Genomic DNA, 18,316 nt, shown 5'->3' with positions numbered 1-18,316 from the left:
GATGGGTGGGGCCATGCTCAGTAAATCCTTAATCCAATTTTCTGTTGAAGGGTGGAGCTGTGTTCCCTCCCTGCTATTTACCTGGGGCCAAATTATGGTGGAGGTAATGAAGATAATGATGACCTCCTTCAAATTATCCCATGCACGTACTGCTACACTCAGTGCCCCCAACCCTGCAGCAGGCCACCACTGACCCACACCTCTGCTAGAGACTCCTGGACACTCACAGGCAAGTCTGGGTCAGTCTGTTGTTGGGTCACTGCTGCTTTCTCCTGGGACCTGTTGCACAAGTTTCTGTTGTGCTCTCTGAGAATCTATTTCCTAGTCCTGTGTAAGTTCTGGCAGCTCTGTGGTGGGGTTAATGGAAACCTCCTCCAAGAGGGTTTATGCTATACCCAAGTCTGCTGCACCCAGAGCCCGGTCCCTGTGGCAGTCCACTGCTGACCCATACCTCCACAGGAAACGCTCAAACACAGTTCTGTCTCAGTCTCTGTGGGGTGTCTGGGTCCTGGTATGCACAAGGTTTGTTTGAGCCCTCTTAGCATCTCTGGCAGAAATGGGGTTTGATTCCTAATGTGAATTCGCCCCTCCTACCGTCTTGCTGGGACTTCTTCTTTGCCCTTGGACGTGGGATATCTCCTCACAGCCGCTCCAGAGCCTACCACCTTACTGGGGTTTCTCTGACCTTGGACATGAGGTATCTCCTCACGGCTGGTCCAGCAAACCTCAGCCACCACTTCTGACCTTGGGCATGGGTTATCTCCTCCCAGGGGCTCGCCACTCCAGCACACCATGTGCAATTAATTAAACAATATTGATTGAAATTTGAAGTCCACCAAAGATATGAAGCATATACTAAATGACTTCTAAAAGACAACTCTGATATTTGAGTAATCCCCATTTCATGAAGAGGGAAGACAGAAAATCAAAGATGATAAAACTCTGAATATCAAATAAACTGTGTTCTGATTATGAAGATTCATTTTTAATTTAGAATCCAGATGACATAGTCCTGCATTTCATAGATATTTGTAAATATTCTAAATTAAGGAAATATCTAGAATTGTATTTGGAAAAAAAATAAGATTTATATAATGACATAATTTCTTTATATTTTAATTATTATATATTTTCTTAGAAAGAGAAGGGAATCTCTCATTCTGTTATTTCTAAAAAAGTAGGCTGTATTTAACTGAGATCATGGATGTATTATCTCTAATGTTCTTGTTTCCTTTCACTTTTCATAAAGTTTTATAATGTAAAAGTGTATAGACAAAAATGAATAATATAGAGGCCAATGAGGAAACAATTCTAAGACAGAATTTCTCATACTGAGAAATATTGCTGAAGGTGCTCAGTCACCCAGTCGTGTCCAACTCTTTGTTGCCCCATAGACTTTAGCCCGCCAGGCTCCCTCATCCATGGAATTCTCCAGACAAGAACACTGGAGTGGGTTGCTCTTTAGAAATGAATTGCTTGAATCCAAAATATGAATGCAGGACTACATGACCATTTACATATTTCCTATTTTTCCAGCCATTTTTTCTTTTTCCAAAGGTGTCTGAGCTACACAGGACTGGAAATCTAACTAGTGTCTCAGAATTCTTCCTCCTGGGCCTCTCAGATGATCCAGAACTGCAGCCGTTGCTCTGGGTCCTGTTCCTGGCCATGTACCTGGTCACCATGCTGGGGAACCTGCTCATCATCTTGGTTGTCACCTCTAACCCCCACCTCCACAATCCCATGTACTTCTTCCTCTCCAACCTCTCCTTGGCTGACATCGGTTTTGTCTCCACCACAGTCCCCAAGATGATTGTGAACATCCAGACTCACAGCAGAGTCATCTCCTATGCGGGCTGCCTGACACAGATGTCTATTTTTATCCTTTTTAGATGTATGGATTGTCTGCTTCTGTCTGTGATGGCCTATGACAGGTTTGTGGCCATCTGTCACCCACTACACTACATGGTCATCATGAACCCTCGCCTCTGCTGCTCCTTAGTTTTGGTGTCTTTTTTTCTTAGCCTTTTGGACTCCCAGGTGCACAATCTGATTGTGCTACAACTTACCTACTTTGAGAATGTTGACATTTCTAATTTTTTCTGTGAGCCTTCTCAGCTCCTCAAGCTTGCCTGTTCTGATCCTTTCACCAATAACACAGTCACATATTTTGATGGTGCCATTTTTGCTTTTCTACCTTTCTTGGGAATCTTTTTCTCTTACTACAAAATTCTTTCCTCCATTCTGAGAATCCCATCAGGTAGGAGGTATAAAGCCTTCTCCACCTGTGGTTCTCACCTGACAGTTGTTTGCTTATTTTATGGAACAGGCCTTGGTGTGTACCTCAACTCAACCATCTCAGAATCTCCCAGGAAGGGTGCAGTGGCCTCAGTGATGTACACTGTGGTCACCCCCATGCTGAACCCCTTCATCTACAGTCTGAGGAACAGACACATCAAAAGGACCATGTGGAGGTTTTCCAGCAAAATGTTCTAGTCTCATTATCTGTGTCACCCATTTGTAGTGTAGGTTGGAAAATGTAGCAACATTTACATCTGAAAATTCTAGCTCTCTCATGACATCATTTTTGTAGCTCTTAGGGCCTTCTTGTCTCTCCTTGTTTTATACCTGAATATTACTTCTTTTGATATGTTTTTAATGGGGCTGGGAGAGTATCCTGGGATTCTGTAGACGTTAGAACTACTGATTGACTGAATCTTATTATACCTAACAAGGAGTATATAGTTTATCATGGTGATCCACATTCTAGAAAGATGAAAAAACTCCCTTTTTACAGATTTAAATATTATATATTTTTCCCAAAGCTGTTGTTTATTTTCCAGCGGATTACTATGTTTTAATTTTGTGCATGCAGTCTATGTATGAGGATGCATGTCACTGCTTCTCAGCCTTGGCTTTTATCAAAATCATCTGGAAGGCTTAAAAATACTATTTCCCAACATTGTAAATCAACTATACTACAATAAAATAAATTTTAAAATATACTGACAACTGAGTCTCATTGCCAGAGATTCTGATTTAATTAGACTTGCAAGTGTCCTGAGCTGAGGATTTTTTTTTAATTTTCCTTATTTTTATTTATTTATTTTTGGCCACATGGTGTAAAATATGATGTCTCAATTCCTGCAGTAGGGATTGAACCACAATGAGATATCACTTCACACTTGTCAGAATGGCTATTGTCTAAAGACAAGAGATATTTATTATCCACATAACACACACAGTGAAACAGCACAAATGAACTCAAAACTGGACAGTGTTGTATATTTAGTATGTAGTGCGGAACTATGTCTGAATCCAGAACCCATGGTTTTTATCATTACACTATACTGCCTCCAGAGATCAGAGAATTCTGAAGTACCAGTTAGGAAAAGCAGGCTATGTGTGGTTGGTTAGGGAACTGCTAGGGTCAACTGGGGCTGAGACAGCATTTTGGGGTGACCTTCACTTGGCATCTTCTAGGCAAGCAAAAGAAAGCTTTTCAACCATCCACAGAAATATTGAATGTGTTACAATATTACTTCTTGTTTTATGTTTTGGTTTTTTTGGCTTTGAGGTGTATAGGATCTTAGCTCCCCAACCAGGGATCAAACTCTCATCCCCTGCATTGGAAGGTGAGGTGTTAACAACTGGATTATCAGGGAAGTCCCTCATTAGCTATTATGGAAGAACATTTGCACATGAAATGAGGAAACCTACAAGAATATTAATTGTGCATTGTATGATAATACAAAAAATTGGAAATGTACTTAACTCACAGATTCAAACAGAATACAATTCTGCATCTTAATGATTATGAATGTTGGAGCTGAGGCTAGACTGCCTAGTTTGAATCCAGATATCCAGATACTATATTCAGAAAACTAAGATCATGGCATCTGGTCCCATCACTTCATGGCAAATAGATGGGGAAACAGTGGAAATAGTGGCTGACTTTATTTTTGGGGGTTCCAAAATCACTGCAGATGGTGATTGCAGTCATGAAATTAAAAGACACTTACTCCTTGGAAGGAAAGTTATGACCAACGTAGACAGCATGTCAACGAAAGTCCATCTAGTCAAGGCTATGGTTTTTCCAGTAGTCATGTATGGATGTGAGAGTTGGACTATAAAGAAGGCTGAGCACTGAAGAATTGATGCTTTTAAACTGTGGTGTTGGAGAAGACTCTTGAGAGTCCCTTGGACTGCAAGGGGATCCAACCAGTCCATCCTAAAGGATATCAGTCCTGAGTGTTCATTGGAAGGACTGATGTTGAAGCTGAAACTCCAATACTTTGGCCACCTGATGCGAAGAGCTGACTCATTTGAAAAGACCCTGATGCTGGGAAAGATTGATGGCAGGAGAAGGGGACAACAGAGGATAACATGGTTGGATGGCATCACTGATTCAGTGGACATGAGTTTGGGTAAACTCTGGGAGTTGATGAGGGACTGGGAGGCCTGGCGTGCTGCAGTTCATGGGGTTGCAAAGAGTCGGACACAACTGAGCGACTGAACTGAACTGAACCCAGATACTAGTAAAATAAAGAATCTGCCTGCAATGCAGGAGACCAGAGTTTGATCCCTGGGTCTAGAAGATCCCCTGGAGAAGAGAACGGCAACCCACTTCAGTATTCTTGCCTAGAGAATCCCATGGACAGAGGAGCCTGATAGGCTACAGCCCATGCGGTAGCAGTCAGACACAACTGAGTGTCTAACACTTTCACTAGACTATTAGCAATGGTGCCATGAGAGTCACTCAATCCTTTTCTCCTCAACCCAGTTTTATTGAGAGATAACTGACATACAGTATTGTATAAGTTTAAGGTTTGACTTAACACAACAAAGGTTTGACTTAACACATGATCTGACTTCAACACATCATGAAACAATGACCATAATGGCTTAGTGAATAACTTTCATCTCATATAGATAGAATATTAATGAAATAGGAAAAAAAAAACACTTCTCTTTGTTGTGAGAACTCTTAGGATTTACTCTTTTATCAACTTTCTTATATAGTGTATAACAATATTATCTTTGTCCATGTTGTACATCACATCCCTAGAACTTATTTTTTTTAACTTTTTATTTTGTATTGGATTATAGTTGATTAACAATGTTGTGATAGTTTCAGGTGAACAGCAAAAGTACTGAGCCATATATACACATATATCCATTCTCCCCCAAACTCCCATCCCATCCAGGCTGCCACATATCATTGTGCAGAGTTTCCTGTGCTATACAGTAGAACCTTGTTGCTTATCCATTTTAAGTATAGCAGTGTGCCTAGTAGCTTTATATTATAGTAGCTTAAATTTTATAACTAAGAGTTTGTACTTTTTGACTACCTTCATCCAATTCTCTCTTCCCCAACTCCCACCTCTGGTAGCCACCAATTGTATTTATTTTTCTATGAGTTTGTATGTTTGTTTTTTGAAGTATAATTGACCTACAATACTATGTTAGTTCCTGGTACACAATATGATGATTTAATATTTCTATACATTTCAAAATGACCATCATGCTAAGTCTAGTTGTCATCTGTCACCATACGAAGATATAACATAGTTATAAACCACATTTCCTACATGGTACATTTTATATCAGTGACTTATTTATTTTCTAAACTAAAACTTTGTACCTCTTAATGTCTTCACCTATTTCTGTTCCCCTCTTTCCCTCTCTGGCAACCACCCATTTGTTCTCTCTGCCTATGACTGTTTCTATTTAATTATATTAATTTGTTTTGATTTTTAGATTCCACATATAAGTAAAATCACACAGTACTTTTCTTTCTCTGTTGGACTTATTTTACTTAGCATAATACCCTCTAGGTCCATTCACACTGTTGCAAATTGCAAGATAGAATTCTTTTTCATGGCTGAGTAATACACTATTGTGTGTATAAATATACCATGTCTCTTTATCCATTCATCTGTTGGTGGGCAGTTAGGCTTCTTCCATATCTAAACTGTTGTAAATGATGCTACAATGAACATAGGGGTGCAAATATCTTCTCATTTTAGTGTTTTCATTTTCTTCCATATCCAGAAGTGGAATTGCTAGTGGTTCTATTTTTAATTTTTGAGGAGTCTCTGTATTGTTTTCCATAGTGGCTGCACCAATTTTATTCTCAACAGAAGTGGAGCAGTGTTCCCTTTGCTCCATATCCTCATCACCATTTATATCTCATCTTTTTTATAATAGCCATTCTGACAAGTCTGAAGTGATATCTCTCTGTGGTTTTGACTGGCATTTCCCTGATAATTAGTGATGTTGAGCATTTTTCATGTGCCAGTTGATAATTTGTATATTGTATTTTGAAAATGTCTATCCACATTTTTTACCAAGTTTTAAATTGCTTTTTTTTCTTTGTTTGTTGCCACTCTATCACTATTTTATTCTATTACAAGGAGAGATAGACTATGAAAAGCAAAAAACCACAATGATAAATAATTTCAGATAATATACTTCTGCTCAAGAAAAACGGGCTTCCCTGATGACTTAGCTGGCAAAGAATCCACCTGCAATGCAGAAGACCTGGATTTGATCCCTGGGTTGGGAAGATCCCCTGGAGAAGGGAATGGCTATCCCCTCCAGTATTCTGGCCTGGAGAATTCCATGGACTGTATAGCCCATGGGATCACAGAGTCAGACACGACTGAGCAACTTTCACTAAAAATAGACAACTAGAGACACTCTTAGAATAAAGAGTGGTGGACAGTGGAAATACACAATTCAATTATTTTCTACAATGCCAGTATAAACCAATTTTAGCAATAAATAAAACAAGGGTATAACTTAAAATAGCAACAAAATATTACTAAGGACTAAACTCCACAGGAATTAGAAGGACTTACATTAAGAAAAGTGTGAAGCTCTCCTTGGTCATATCAAAGTGTTCAAACATGGAAAGATTGTCAGATTTTAGCATGATAAATGTTAACAACAAAGATCCCAATATTCCTGATATTATTTCATCATTGAGGCTGTTTTAGTACTCAATATTGCAATTGAATTTTTAGCTGAGAAAATAATAAGCCTGAACTTTGTAGCAAGGGCCTTCCTTTTGGATACATGATGAGAGCAGGCCAAGTGAACTTTCCCCTTGGAAGGGGTAGGGCTCAGAGTAATTGAGTTGACAGACACCGACTTTCTTGTGATTCTCCAAAGATTGTGAAGTCTTCAGGGAATGCAGCTCATGGATCACTCTGGCTAATTAGGAGCTCTGTGTATCAAGCTTTCAAGGCCACGAAACTGTAAAGAGTCAGCCTGCGTCTCCAGCCCTTCAGGTTGTGGGTCCATGTCCAGCAGGCTCCACATCTGTGTCTCCTCCCAGAGTAATCATCTCCAACAGGAGGCTCTGGCTGGAGTCTATCTTTGTGCCAATTCTGAGGCTGGTGCTTCAGCCATCACTGCTCACCAGGCAGAGAGGAGTGGCAGACTCACCGCCCTTGGTCATGGGTCAGCAGGGTCTTAGCGCAGCCCAGTGAGTGCCATGGAGATAGTGGATGGAAAAGATTTCAGGACTTTGTTTCCTCATTGTCAGAGCAAACGAAACAATTGCAACTGACAGATGGTAATGAGAGGGTAACAGGCAGGAAAGCCAGGGGTCTCCAAGTGAAGGAAACAGGCTGCAAATGTCAGACATTTTTTTATCTCTCTCTTAAGCAGCACGAGGAAACAAACTAGTGATATATTTTTTTTCCCCTTCTCTATACAAATCTAAAAAGAAGTTTCTCTTAAAATACTGTGTTGCCATAATAACACCTGGTTCCACCTGAACTTAACTATTCTCAAACCTTGAGCTAACCAATGCATTTTTCTTATGGAAATATTTGTCTTAAGCTATGTTAATGTACTATACATTTACCCCAAACTCTGTCTTCAAGCCTGTCTTCATGTCTATGTCTTTAGCCTTCTGCCTAAAGGCTCAGAACTGACTTGACAAACCAGTATGTTATACTCAGACATTGTTCTCCTAATCTATGTGAACAAAAGTATTTGTATGGTAATCTGCCTTTCTACAAAAGTCAAGTCAATCGTTTTATGGCCCTGGATGACTCGTCTGGTGCCAAGATTATCCCAAAATACATCTTGTGGGTGAGGGGCCTGGTACCATTCTCTGAGTTTTAAGACGTTCCCATCTTTCATTAACAGACTGCTAGTAACTATATAACATCCAGCTAAAGACTAGCAGGTGGGTATTCTTTCTGCCCCCTTCCAATGTCTATGTCAGAAGCTTTCTCTATCTCCTTTATACTTTAACAAAACTTTATTACACAAAAGTTCTGAGCGATCAAGCCTCATCTCTGGCCCCGGATTGAATTCTTCTCCTCCGGAGGCCAAGAATCCCAGCGTCTTTCATGGTTCAGCAACAACATTTCAGTAGGATACCAGTATGCAAAGTTTCAACTCCGGGCACTATGACATTTATGTCCTTGGTTCTGGTGGGGTTCCAAGAACTCTCATTCAGAGTTTTGCTTTCCTCCCACACTGGTTCTAGTTCCCGTAGGCATGACCCCCATGATAGCAGGAATGGGTCCCTCTAAACTGTCCCCTAAGTACTCCAAAATCATAAAGTGAGGATGAGGATGAAAACAGCAAACATGGTATCATGATTCTTCATTGAGTATTTCCTAAGTGCCAGGCTCTGAGCTAAATGTTCCATGTATTTTGTTTCATTTCATCTGCATAATTATCACCAAGGCTTAGGAATGAATATAATTGTTATTTTATGGGTGAACAAGGGAACATATCATTTAAATATAACTTGTATTAGATCACGGGTAAAATAGGAGTGAATTGATGTTTGAATCCAGGCATTTAGACTCCAGACATGGGACATTCAGCCAGAATTCTTTCCTGTTATTTTATTTACCTGGTCACTTCCAGCAAAGATTCCACGTTCACCATCCTCTCTCCTTTGGAGGTTCCTGGTAGACCTCAGTGAAGGGTAAGTGGTGCTCTTGCTGCATTGGCTCTAGGAAGGATAGCTGAGATCAAGGTAGGGCTCATAGAAGGATCAGAATATTATAATTTAGCACAGATCTCTCTCTCACTCTAGATTTTGCTTCTTTCACTCCCTCCTTCATCCACATATATTTTAATAGATCTACAGGTAATTATAAGTATTACAATGCTCAATCAGGAGTGAGAGCCACTGGTCTAAGCACTTTATTATTTAATTTCTTACAACCACCCTGCAAAGTTGGTTCCATTTTAATCCCCATTTGTAGATGAAGAAAATGATCCAGGTGTTTGTTCTCTTTCACATTTTCTCAAATTAAATCATGTTGTTTCCTGACAGGAGAAAGGAAGTCCTAAGTTGCCTGTAGGAAGCAGATTTAAGGACAATTGGAACCCCTTTAATCAGGAAAGATCAACATGGAAAGTTCTTAAATAGGTTTAAGAACACTGGGTTTCAGATGTCACTTAGGGGCTTCCCTTGTTGTAGAAACTGAACGTTAAATAAGAGGGTTGGTTTGATGAGGAAACAGTGCTCCACACATTTTAGAATTAGAAGCATGTTTAAATGTTCAGATGAACAAGATGGGTTTAGAAAAGGCAAAAGAACCAGAGATCAGATTGCCAACGTCTGTTGGATCATAGAAAAAGCAAGGGAATTCCAAAAAACATCTGCTTCATTGACTACACAAAAGCCTTCATGTGAATCACAATAAACTGTGGGAAAGTCTTAAAGAGATGGGAATACCAGGCCAACTTACCTGTCTCCTGAGAAATCTTTATACAGGACAAGAAGCAACAGTTAGAACCAGATATGGAACAATGGACCAGCCCAAAATTGGGAAAGGACAATAACAAGGTTGTATACTGTTACTCTAACTTAAATGCAGAGTACATCATGCAAGCTGGAATCAAGATTTCTGGGAGAAATATCAACAACCTCAGATATGCAGATGATACCACTTTAACTGGAGAAAGTGAAGAGCAACTAAAGAGTCTCTTGATAAAGGTGAAAGAGAAGAGTGAAAAGCCTGGCTTAAAACTCAATTCAAAGAACTAAGATCATGGCATCCGGTCCCATCACTGCATGACAAATAGAAGGGGGAAAACTGGAAGCAGTGACATACTTTATTTTCTTGGGCTCCAAATCACTGTGGACGGTGACTACAGCCACAAAATTTAAAGACTCTTGTTCCTGAAAGGAAAGCTATGACAAACCTAGACAGTCTATTAAAAAGCAAAGACAACCACAATGAGGTACCATTACACACCAGTCAGGATGGCTGCTATCCAAAAGTCTACAAGCAATAAATGCTGGAGAGGCTGTGGAGAAAAGGGAACCCTCTTACACTGTTGGTGGGAATGCAAACTAGTACAGCCACTATGGAAAACAGTGTGGAGATTCCTTAAAAAACTGGAAATAGAACTGCCATATGACCCAGCAATACCACTTCTGGGCATACACACTGAGGAAACCAGATCTGAAAGAGACACGTGCACCCCCAATGTTCATCGCAGCACTGTTTATAATAGCCAGGACATGGAAAGCAACTAGATGCCCGCATCAGCAGATGATGGATAAGGAAGCTGTGGTACATATACACCATGGAATTTTAACTCAGCCGTCAAAAAGAATTTCATTTGAACCAGTCCTAATGAGATGGATGAAACTGGAGCCCCTTATACAGAGTGAGTAAGCCAGAAAGATAAAGAAACATTACAGCATACTAACACATATATATGGAATTTAGAAAGATGGTAACGATAACCCTATATGCAAAACAGAAAAAGAGACACAGAAATACAGAACAGACTTTTGAACTCTGTGGGAGAAGGTGAGGGTGGGATGTTTCAAAAGAACAGCATGTATATTATCTATGGTGAAACAGATCACCAGCCCAGTGGGATGCATGAGACAAGTGCTCGGGCCTGGTGCACTGGGAAGACCCAGAGGAATCGGGTGGAGAGGGAGGTGGGAGGGGGGATCGGGATGGGGAATAAGTGTAAATCTATGGCTGATTCATATCAATGTATGACAAAACCCACTGAAATGTTGTGAAGTAATTAGCCTCCAACTAATAAAAAAATTTTAAAAAAATAAATAAAAAAAAAAAAAAGCAAAGACATCACTTTGCCAACAAACTTGTGTATAGTCAACTCTGGTTTTTCCAGTAGTCATGTACAGATGTGAGAGCTGGACCATAAAGAAAGCTGATCACCAAAGAATTGATGTTTTTGGAATTGTGGTGTTGGAGAAGACTCTTAAGCATCCCTTGGACTGCAAGGAGATCCAACCAGTCAATCCTAAAGGAAATCAACCCTGAATATTCATTGGAGGGACTGATGCTGAAGTTGAAGTTCCAATACTTTGGCCACCTAATACGAAGAGCCAACTCATTGGAAAAGACTCTGATGCTGGGAAAGACTGAAGGCAAAGGAGAAGGGGGCATCAGAGAATGAGATGGTTAGATAGCATCACTGACTTAATGGACATGAATTTGAGTGAACTCTGAGAGATAGTGGAGGACAGAGAAGCCTGGCATGCTGCAGTCCATGGGGTGGCAAAGAGTTAGACACAACTTAGTAACTGAACAGCAACAACAACCAGGCCACTACATAATGGAAACAAGAAAAACAGAAAGCAATCTCAAACATAAGACTGTCCCTGAAGTTGTATAAAGTTTATACAAACAACTGCATAAAAAGCTTAGTATTAGGATTAATATTTGAAAAGACTTTTAAAAGACAACTCACGTACTGGAGTGAGCACTTATTTTCATGAAGGATGGCTATTAGAAAACCAAGTAATGATGAAAATCTATGGAGATGACTATGCTATCAAAATTCTAACTGATGAAGTACATTTGACTTTAATTTAGAATATACATAAGGTTATAAGGTGTTTATAAATATTCCAAATTAAGGGAATTTCTTGCACTACATTTGGATAAGCCATGTTTGGCTACTTTCTAGTGTTTTTTCATTGGAATGTTGTTTGTTTTGTTTTGTTTTCTTGGTCATGCCACTGGAGGGATCTTATTTCCCCAGCCAGGGATTAATTCTGGCCCACAGAAGTGAAAATGTTGTTTCCTAACCAATGGACTATCAGTGAATTCCCAGAAGTGGTGTGTGTGTGGGGGGGGGGGGGGGGGGGGGGGGGGGGTGGCGGTTAACAGAGAAAGATATTTCATTCCTTTTTTTAATTTTTAATTGCAGAATAATTGCTTTACAATGTTGTGTTAGTTTCTGCTGTACAACAAAGTGAAGCAGCCATAAATATACATATATCCCTTCCCTCTGAAACTCCCTCCCACCCCTCATCCCATCCCACCCCTTTAGGTCTTCACAGAGCACAAAGCTGCACTCCCTGTGCTATATAAGAGCTTCCCACCTGCTAGCTATTTTCATAGGGTAATGTATATGTTTCAACGCTACTCTCAACTTGCTCCCACCCTCTCCTTCCCCTTTTTCAATTTTTAAAAATTGAAGTATTGTTGATTTACAGTGTTGTGTCATTCTCTGCTGTACAGCAAAGTGACTCAGTTATACACATATGCATATTTATATTTTTTTCCACTACGGCTTATCACAGGATATTGAATATAGTACCTGTGCTATGTATCAAACCTTGTTGTTTCAGTTCAGTTCAGTTGCTCAGTCATGTCTGACTCTGCAACCCCATGGACTGCAGCATGCCAGGCCTCCCTGTCCATCAGCAACTCCTGGAGTTTACTCAAACTCATGTCCATTGAGTCGGTGATGCCATCCAACCATCTCATCCTCTGTCATCCCCTTCTCCTCCCACCTTCAATCATTCCCAGCATCAAGGTCTTTTCAAATGAGTCAGTTCTTCGCATCAGGTGGCCAAAATATCAGAGTTTCAGCTTCAGCATCAATCCTTCCAATGAAAACCAGGACTGATCTCCTTTAGAATGGACTGGTTGGATCCCCTTGCAGCCCAAGGGACTCTCAAGAGTCTTCTTCAACACCACAGTTCAAAAGCATTATCCATTCTAAATTTACTAGTTTGTATCTACCAACCCCAAACTCCCAGTCCATCCCTCTGCTTAGCCCCATCCCCTTTGGCCACCACAAGCCTGTTCTCTATGTCTGTGAATGTTTTTGCTTTGTAGATAGGCTCATTTGTGGCAAATTTTATATTCCACATATAACTGATAGCCTATAGTTGTTTGTCTTTTTCTGACTTACTTCACTTGGTGTGATAATCTCTAGTTGTACCCATGTTGCTGCAAATGGCAATATTTTGGTTTTTTATGGCTGAGTAGATTTCCACTGTGTATATGTACCATATCTTCTTTATCCATATATTACTTATCTATTCATCTGTCAATAGACATTTAGGTTGCTTCTATGTTTTGGCCACTGTGAATAGTGCTGCTATGGATATAGGTGTGCATATAAGAAACATATTTTTTCTTCCATATATTTCCTTCAAAGGTGGTGACTGATATTCTACTGTGTTCATGATTAATTCTAAATTGGCTCCTTCTTTATGACACTTTGGCCTATAGTCTGTAAAATGACTGTACATAGAAACAGGTAAATAGTCAAGACATCAGTGAGAAAAGAGAAAGTAAGAGAAAATAAGTTTGCCAGAACTAAGAAATATCACTGAAGTTACTGGAATGTATGATCCTCAAGTGTGAATGATTTGACTTGCTTGAATCTAACAAAAAGACAGTGCTGACTCCTTGTTTGCTTGTTTCATTTATTTGAAACCTCTTTTTCTTTCTAGTGGTGTCTAAGCCACATGGGACCAGAGAATGTAAAACTTGTCTCAGAGTTCTTCCTCATGAACCTCTCAGATGATCCAGAACTGCAGCCCCTCCTCTTTAGCCTCTTCCTGTCCATGTGCCTGGTCACTGTGCTTGGGAACCTGCTCATCATCCTGGCCTTCATCTCTGATTCCCACCTCTACACTCCCATGTACTTCTTCCTTTCCAGCCTGTCCATGACTGACATTGACTGCACCTCTACCACTGTCCCCAAGATGATTGTGGACATTCAAACTCACAGCAGACTCATCTCTTACATGAGCTGCCTGACTCAGATGTCTATTTTTATCCTTTTTGGATGTTTGGATAATCTACTCCTGACTGCCATGGCCTATGACTGGTTTGTGGCCATCTGTCACCCTCTGCACTACACAGTCGTCATGAACCCACGCCTCTGCAGCCTGCTAATTTTGGTGTCATTTTTCATCAGCCTTTTGGCCTCCCTCTTCATAGTTTGATGGTGTTAGAACTTACCTTCTTCCTGGATATGGAAATTTCTCATTTCTTCTGTGACCCCTCTCAGCTCCTTAGCCTTGCCTGTTTTGAAATCCCCAGCAGTAACATATGAATCTATTTTATTGGTGCCATTTTTGGTGGTTTTCCATTCACAGGGATCTTCTTCTCTTATACTCACATTGTTTCCTCTATTCTGAGAGTCCCGTCAACAAGTATAAAGCCTTCTCCACCTGTAGCTGTCACCTGGCAATCATGTGTCTATTTTATGGAACAGACCTTGGGGTGCATCTCAGTTCTACTGTCTCATCTCCCAGGGACAGTGCAGTGGCCTCATTGATGTACACTGTGGTCACCCCCATACTGAACCCCTTTGTTTACAGCCTGAGGAACAGGGACATCAAGAGGGCCATGTGGGGACTCCTCAGCAAAACAACCTAACCTCAATGTCTATGCATCTTGTTTGCGTAGATTAGAAGAGCCAGTAAAAACAGTTGGAATTCAAAGTTGTGCCTATTTGGTTCTTTGATTCTGTAGCTCTTGTGCCTTTCAAAACTTAACAATGTTTCCAATCAGTTTGTTGCTTCATTTGGTATATTTTAATGGGATTGAGGGATTATTGTGGGATCCTATCATTATAATCACTGCATGATTGAATCCCAACCCAGGGATCGAACTCGGGTCTTCCACATTGTAGGCAGACGCTTTACCATCTGAGACACCAGGGAAGTCTCTTGTTATAGCTATAGACTCTCTTTATTTCTTTTTTTAAATTAGTTTATTTAAATTGGAGGCTAATTACTTTACAATATTGCAGTGTCTTTTGCCATACATCAACATGAATCAGCCACAGGTGTACACGTGTCTCCCATCCTGAACCCCCCTCCCACCTCCCTCCCCATCCCATCCCTCAAGGTCATCCCAGTGCACCGGCCCTGAGTGCCCTGTCTCATGCACCGAACCTGGACTGGTGATCTATTTCACATAAGGTAACATACACGTTTCAATGCTATTCTTTCAAATCATCCCACCCTCACCTTCTCCCACAGAGTCCAAAAGCCTATTCTTTATCTCTGTGTCTCTTTTGCTGTCTCACATATAGGGTCATCATTACCATCTTTCTAAATTCCATGTATATGCGTTAATACACTGTACTGGTGTTTTTCTTTCTGACTTACTTCACTCTGTATAATAGGCTCCAGTTTCATCCACCTCATTAGAATTGATTCAAATGCATTCTTTTTAATAGCTGAGTAATATTCAATTGTGTATATGTACCACAGCTTTCTTATCCATTCATCTGCTGATGGACATCTAGGTTGCTTCCATATCCTAGCTATTTGTATACAGTGATGCAATGAATATTGGGGTACATGTGCCTCCTTCAACTCTGGTTTCCTCAGTGTGTATGCCCAGCAGTGGGATTGCTGGGTCATATTGGTGGACCCAGACATCCTGGAGACATGTAAAAACCCTTTTCTTAACAATTAAAATCTTCAAGCCTTAGGGAGGGGATATAGGTATACACATACCTGATTCACGATGTTGTACAGCAGAAATTCACACAAAATTGTAAAGCTACTATACTCTAATTAAAAAATAAATTTTAAAAATCTGCATTTCTTTCCAAAATTCATGTATATTGTCCACAGAACAGTTGCATCTTTCATATCTGCTTATGCATCCATGTAACTGGTCCTCAACATTGGTTTCACATTGGACTCACCTGGGAGTCTTTAAAAAATATTGGTGACTGCTTCTCAACATAGATTATGATTTAATTAGACTGAATTGTATTCTTAGCATAGGATTTTAAAATGATCCCAGTTGATTTTCATGCTGTCTGGGAACTAATGATATAATCACATTTTGTTCAAAGACTGTTGTTGTTCAGTTGCTCAGTCATGTCCAATCTTTTGTGACCCCATGGACTGCAGCACACCAGGCATCCCTGTCCTTCACCATCACCTGGAGCTTGCTCAAACTCATATCCATTGAGTTGGCGATGCCATCCAATCATCTCATCCTTTGTCATTCCCTTCTCCTCCTGCCTTCAATCTTTCCCAGAATCAGGGTCTTTTCCAATGAGCGGGCTCTTCACGTCAAGTGGCCAAAGTATTGGAGCTTCAGTTTCAGCATCAGGCTTTCCAATGGATATTCAGGGTTGATTTCCTTTAGGACTGATTGGTTTGATCTTCTTGCTGTCCAAGGGGTTCTCAAGAGTCTTTTCCAACACCACAATTGAAAAGCATCAACTCCTGGGTGCTCAGCCTTCTTTATCATCCAACTCTCACATCCACCCAAGACTACTGAAAAAACCAGAGCTTGGACTATACAGACCTTTGTCAGCAATGTAATGTCTCTGTTTTTTAATATAGCAGAGTTTTATCATAGCTTTTCTTCCAAGGAGCAAGCATCTTTTAATTTCACAGCTGCAGTCACCATCGGCAGTGATTTTGGAGCCCAAGAAAATAAAGTCTGACTGGTAGGTTTGGATCCTTTAGTGTTCATGAGCAGATGCTGAAGTTCTTAAAGTCATACTAGCTCACAAGAAGGATGATCTGAGAAAGTGTACCCTAGAAATAGGCCATGTTATGTTCCCCAACATTCCTGATATTTCTTTACATATATTTGCTTTTGATACCATACAACCTGTCGCTTGTGCTCATTAATAAGATATTGTCACCTTGCTCTGAATTCAGCCTTCTGTACTTTACTTCAACAAAGGCTAACTCTTTTCTTTACTAGTAATAGGATCTTTGTGTTTTTATTGTTTAGTCACTAAGTCGTATCTGACTCTTGTGACCCCTGAGAGTCTGCTAGGCTCCTCTTTCCATGGGATTTCCCAGGCAAAAATACTGGAGTGAGTTGCCATCTCCTCCTCCTGAGTTGGGGATCTCCCCAACCCAGGGATCAAATCAACATCTCTTACATCTCCCACAAATTCCTCTTTTGAGTACAGTTGATCCTTGAACATGGGTATGAACTGTACAGGTTCAGTTATCCAGACTACAACACTACACATTTGGCTCGTTCAATCTGAGAATACAAAATCACTGATATGAAGGGTTAACTGAAATAATACATGGGTTTTCTCCTGCTCAAGGTCAGTGCCCCTCCCTGCAGCATTGTTCAAGGGTAAACTGCAGTAACACGTGTGGTTTAAAGTGTGAATTCTGAATCCAGACAGATTTTAGCTGCTAGTTGTATGACTTTGGGCAAACTCCTTAATTTCTCTGCCTCAATCTCCCCATCTATGAAATGTGGATAATGACAGCATCTATCTCAAAGTTTGTTTTTTTTTTTTTCAATTTGTTTCAATTGTTTATTAACTGACCAGATTATAAAAATAATCCTGGTAGATACCTTAATTCATCCTTCTAATAAGCCTGTTGATCTAGTCTTCCCTCTTGCCAGCATCTCCACCTTCTACAAAATGAGTGGTCTTATTCTTCATTCCACCTTGTGGAGAAGATAATTTAAAGGGCCACAGGAAATTGTTTGCTTCTTTGAAACGTTTTCTAATGGTATAGATCTCATGAATCAGAGCCTCCATGCAGAAAGATGCCGTATTTCCCAAGAGATCAAGCAATCAACACGTTACCTGTCAGGGCAATTTGCTTCTTGCTGATTTTGCCATAACCACGTTTGTAGATCAATTCATTTACAGACTTCAGATTTGGGTACCCCCATGCTTGTATGGCTCCACAATTCTCAGCATGTTAACTGAAGCCTTGTTGAGGTTCACAAAGGTGCCATTGAAGATCTGCCAGAGGCGAAGGAGCTGTAGCACCTTTCGAACCTTTGGGCTCATGCCGTTGACACCTCTGATCCTAATGACAAATGCCAATTTGGGTTCTACAGGTACATAGAAGTTGCCAGCTTTTTGTGCCATCCTAGCCATTTGAATTTCAGTTCTGTACATCTGCATGTATTCCTTGTGGTGATGCTTAGCTCTTTCATAGATAAGCTATCTCCTTGCCTTTCAAAGCATCTTTTGGGCAAACTTCTTTCTCAGGTGCTTGACCTTAAGTTCTGTGAAATTGTTTTGCTTTTTCTTAAGGGTTTCAGGCACAGTAGGAACCATTTCTTCCCCC

At 40.3% G+C, this 18,316-nt stretch overlaps 2 pseudogenes; both read left to right on the top strand.

Annotated features, from left to right (window-relative positions):
* Positions 1-1,489: 1,489 nt before the first annotated feature.
* LOC122440923 lies at positions 1,490-2,529 on the top strand (annotated as a pseudogene).
* An 11,212-nt stretch (positions 2,530-13,741) lies between these two features.
* Positions 13,742-14,660, top strand: LOC122440922 (annotated as a pseudogene).
* Positions 14,661-18,316: the final 3,656 nt, after the last annotated feature.

This window comes from Cervus canadensis, chromosome 4, assembly GCF_019320065.1.
Source record: "Cervus canadensis isolate Bull #8, Minnesota chromosome 4, ASM1932006v1, whole genome shotgun sequence".
NCBI lineage: Eukaryota > Metazoa > Chordata > Mammalia > Artiodactyla > Cervidae > Cervus > Cervus canadensis.
Note: the sequence above shows the minus strand (reverse complement) of the source record. Positions and strands in the feature narration are given on the sequence as shown.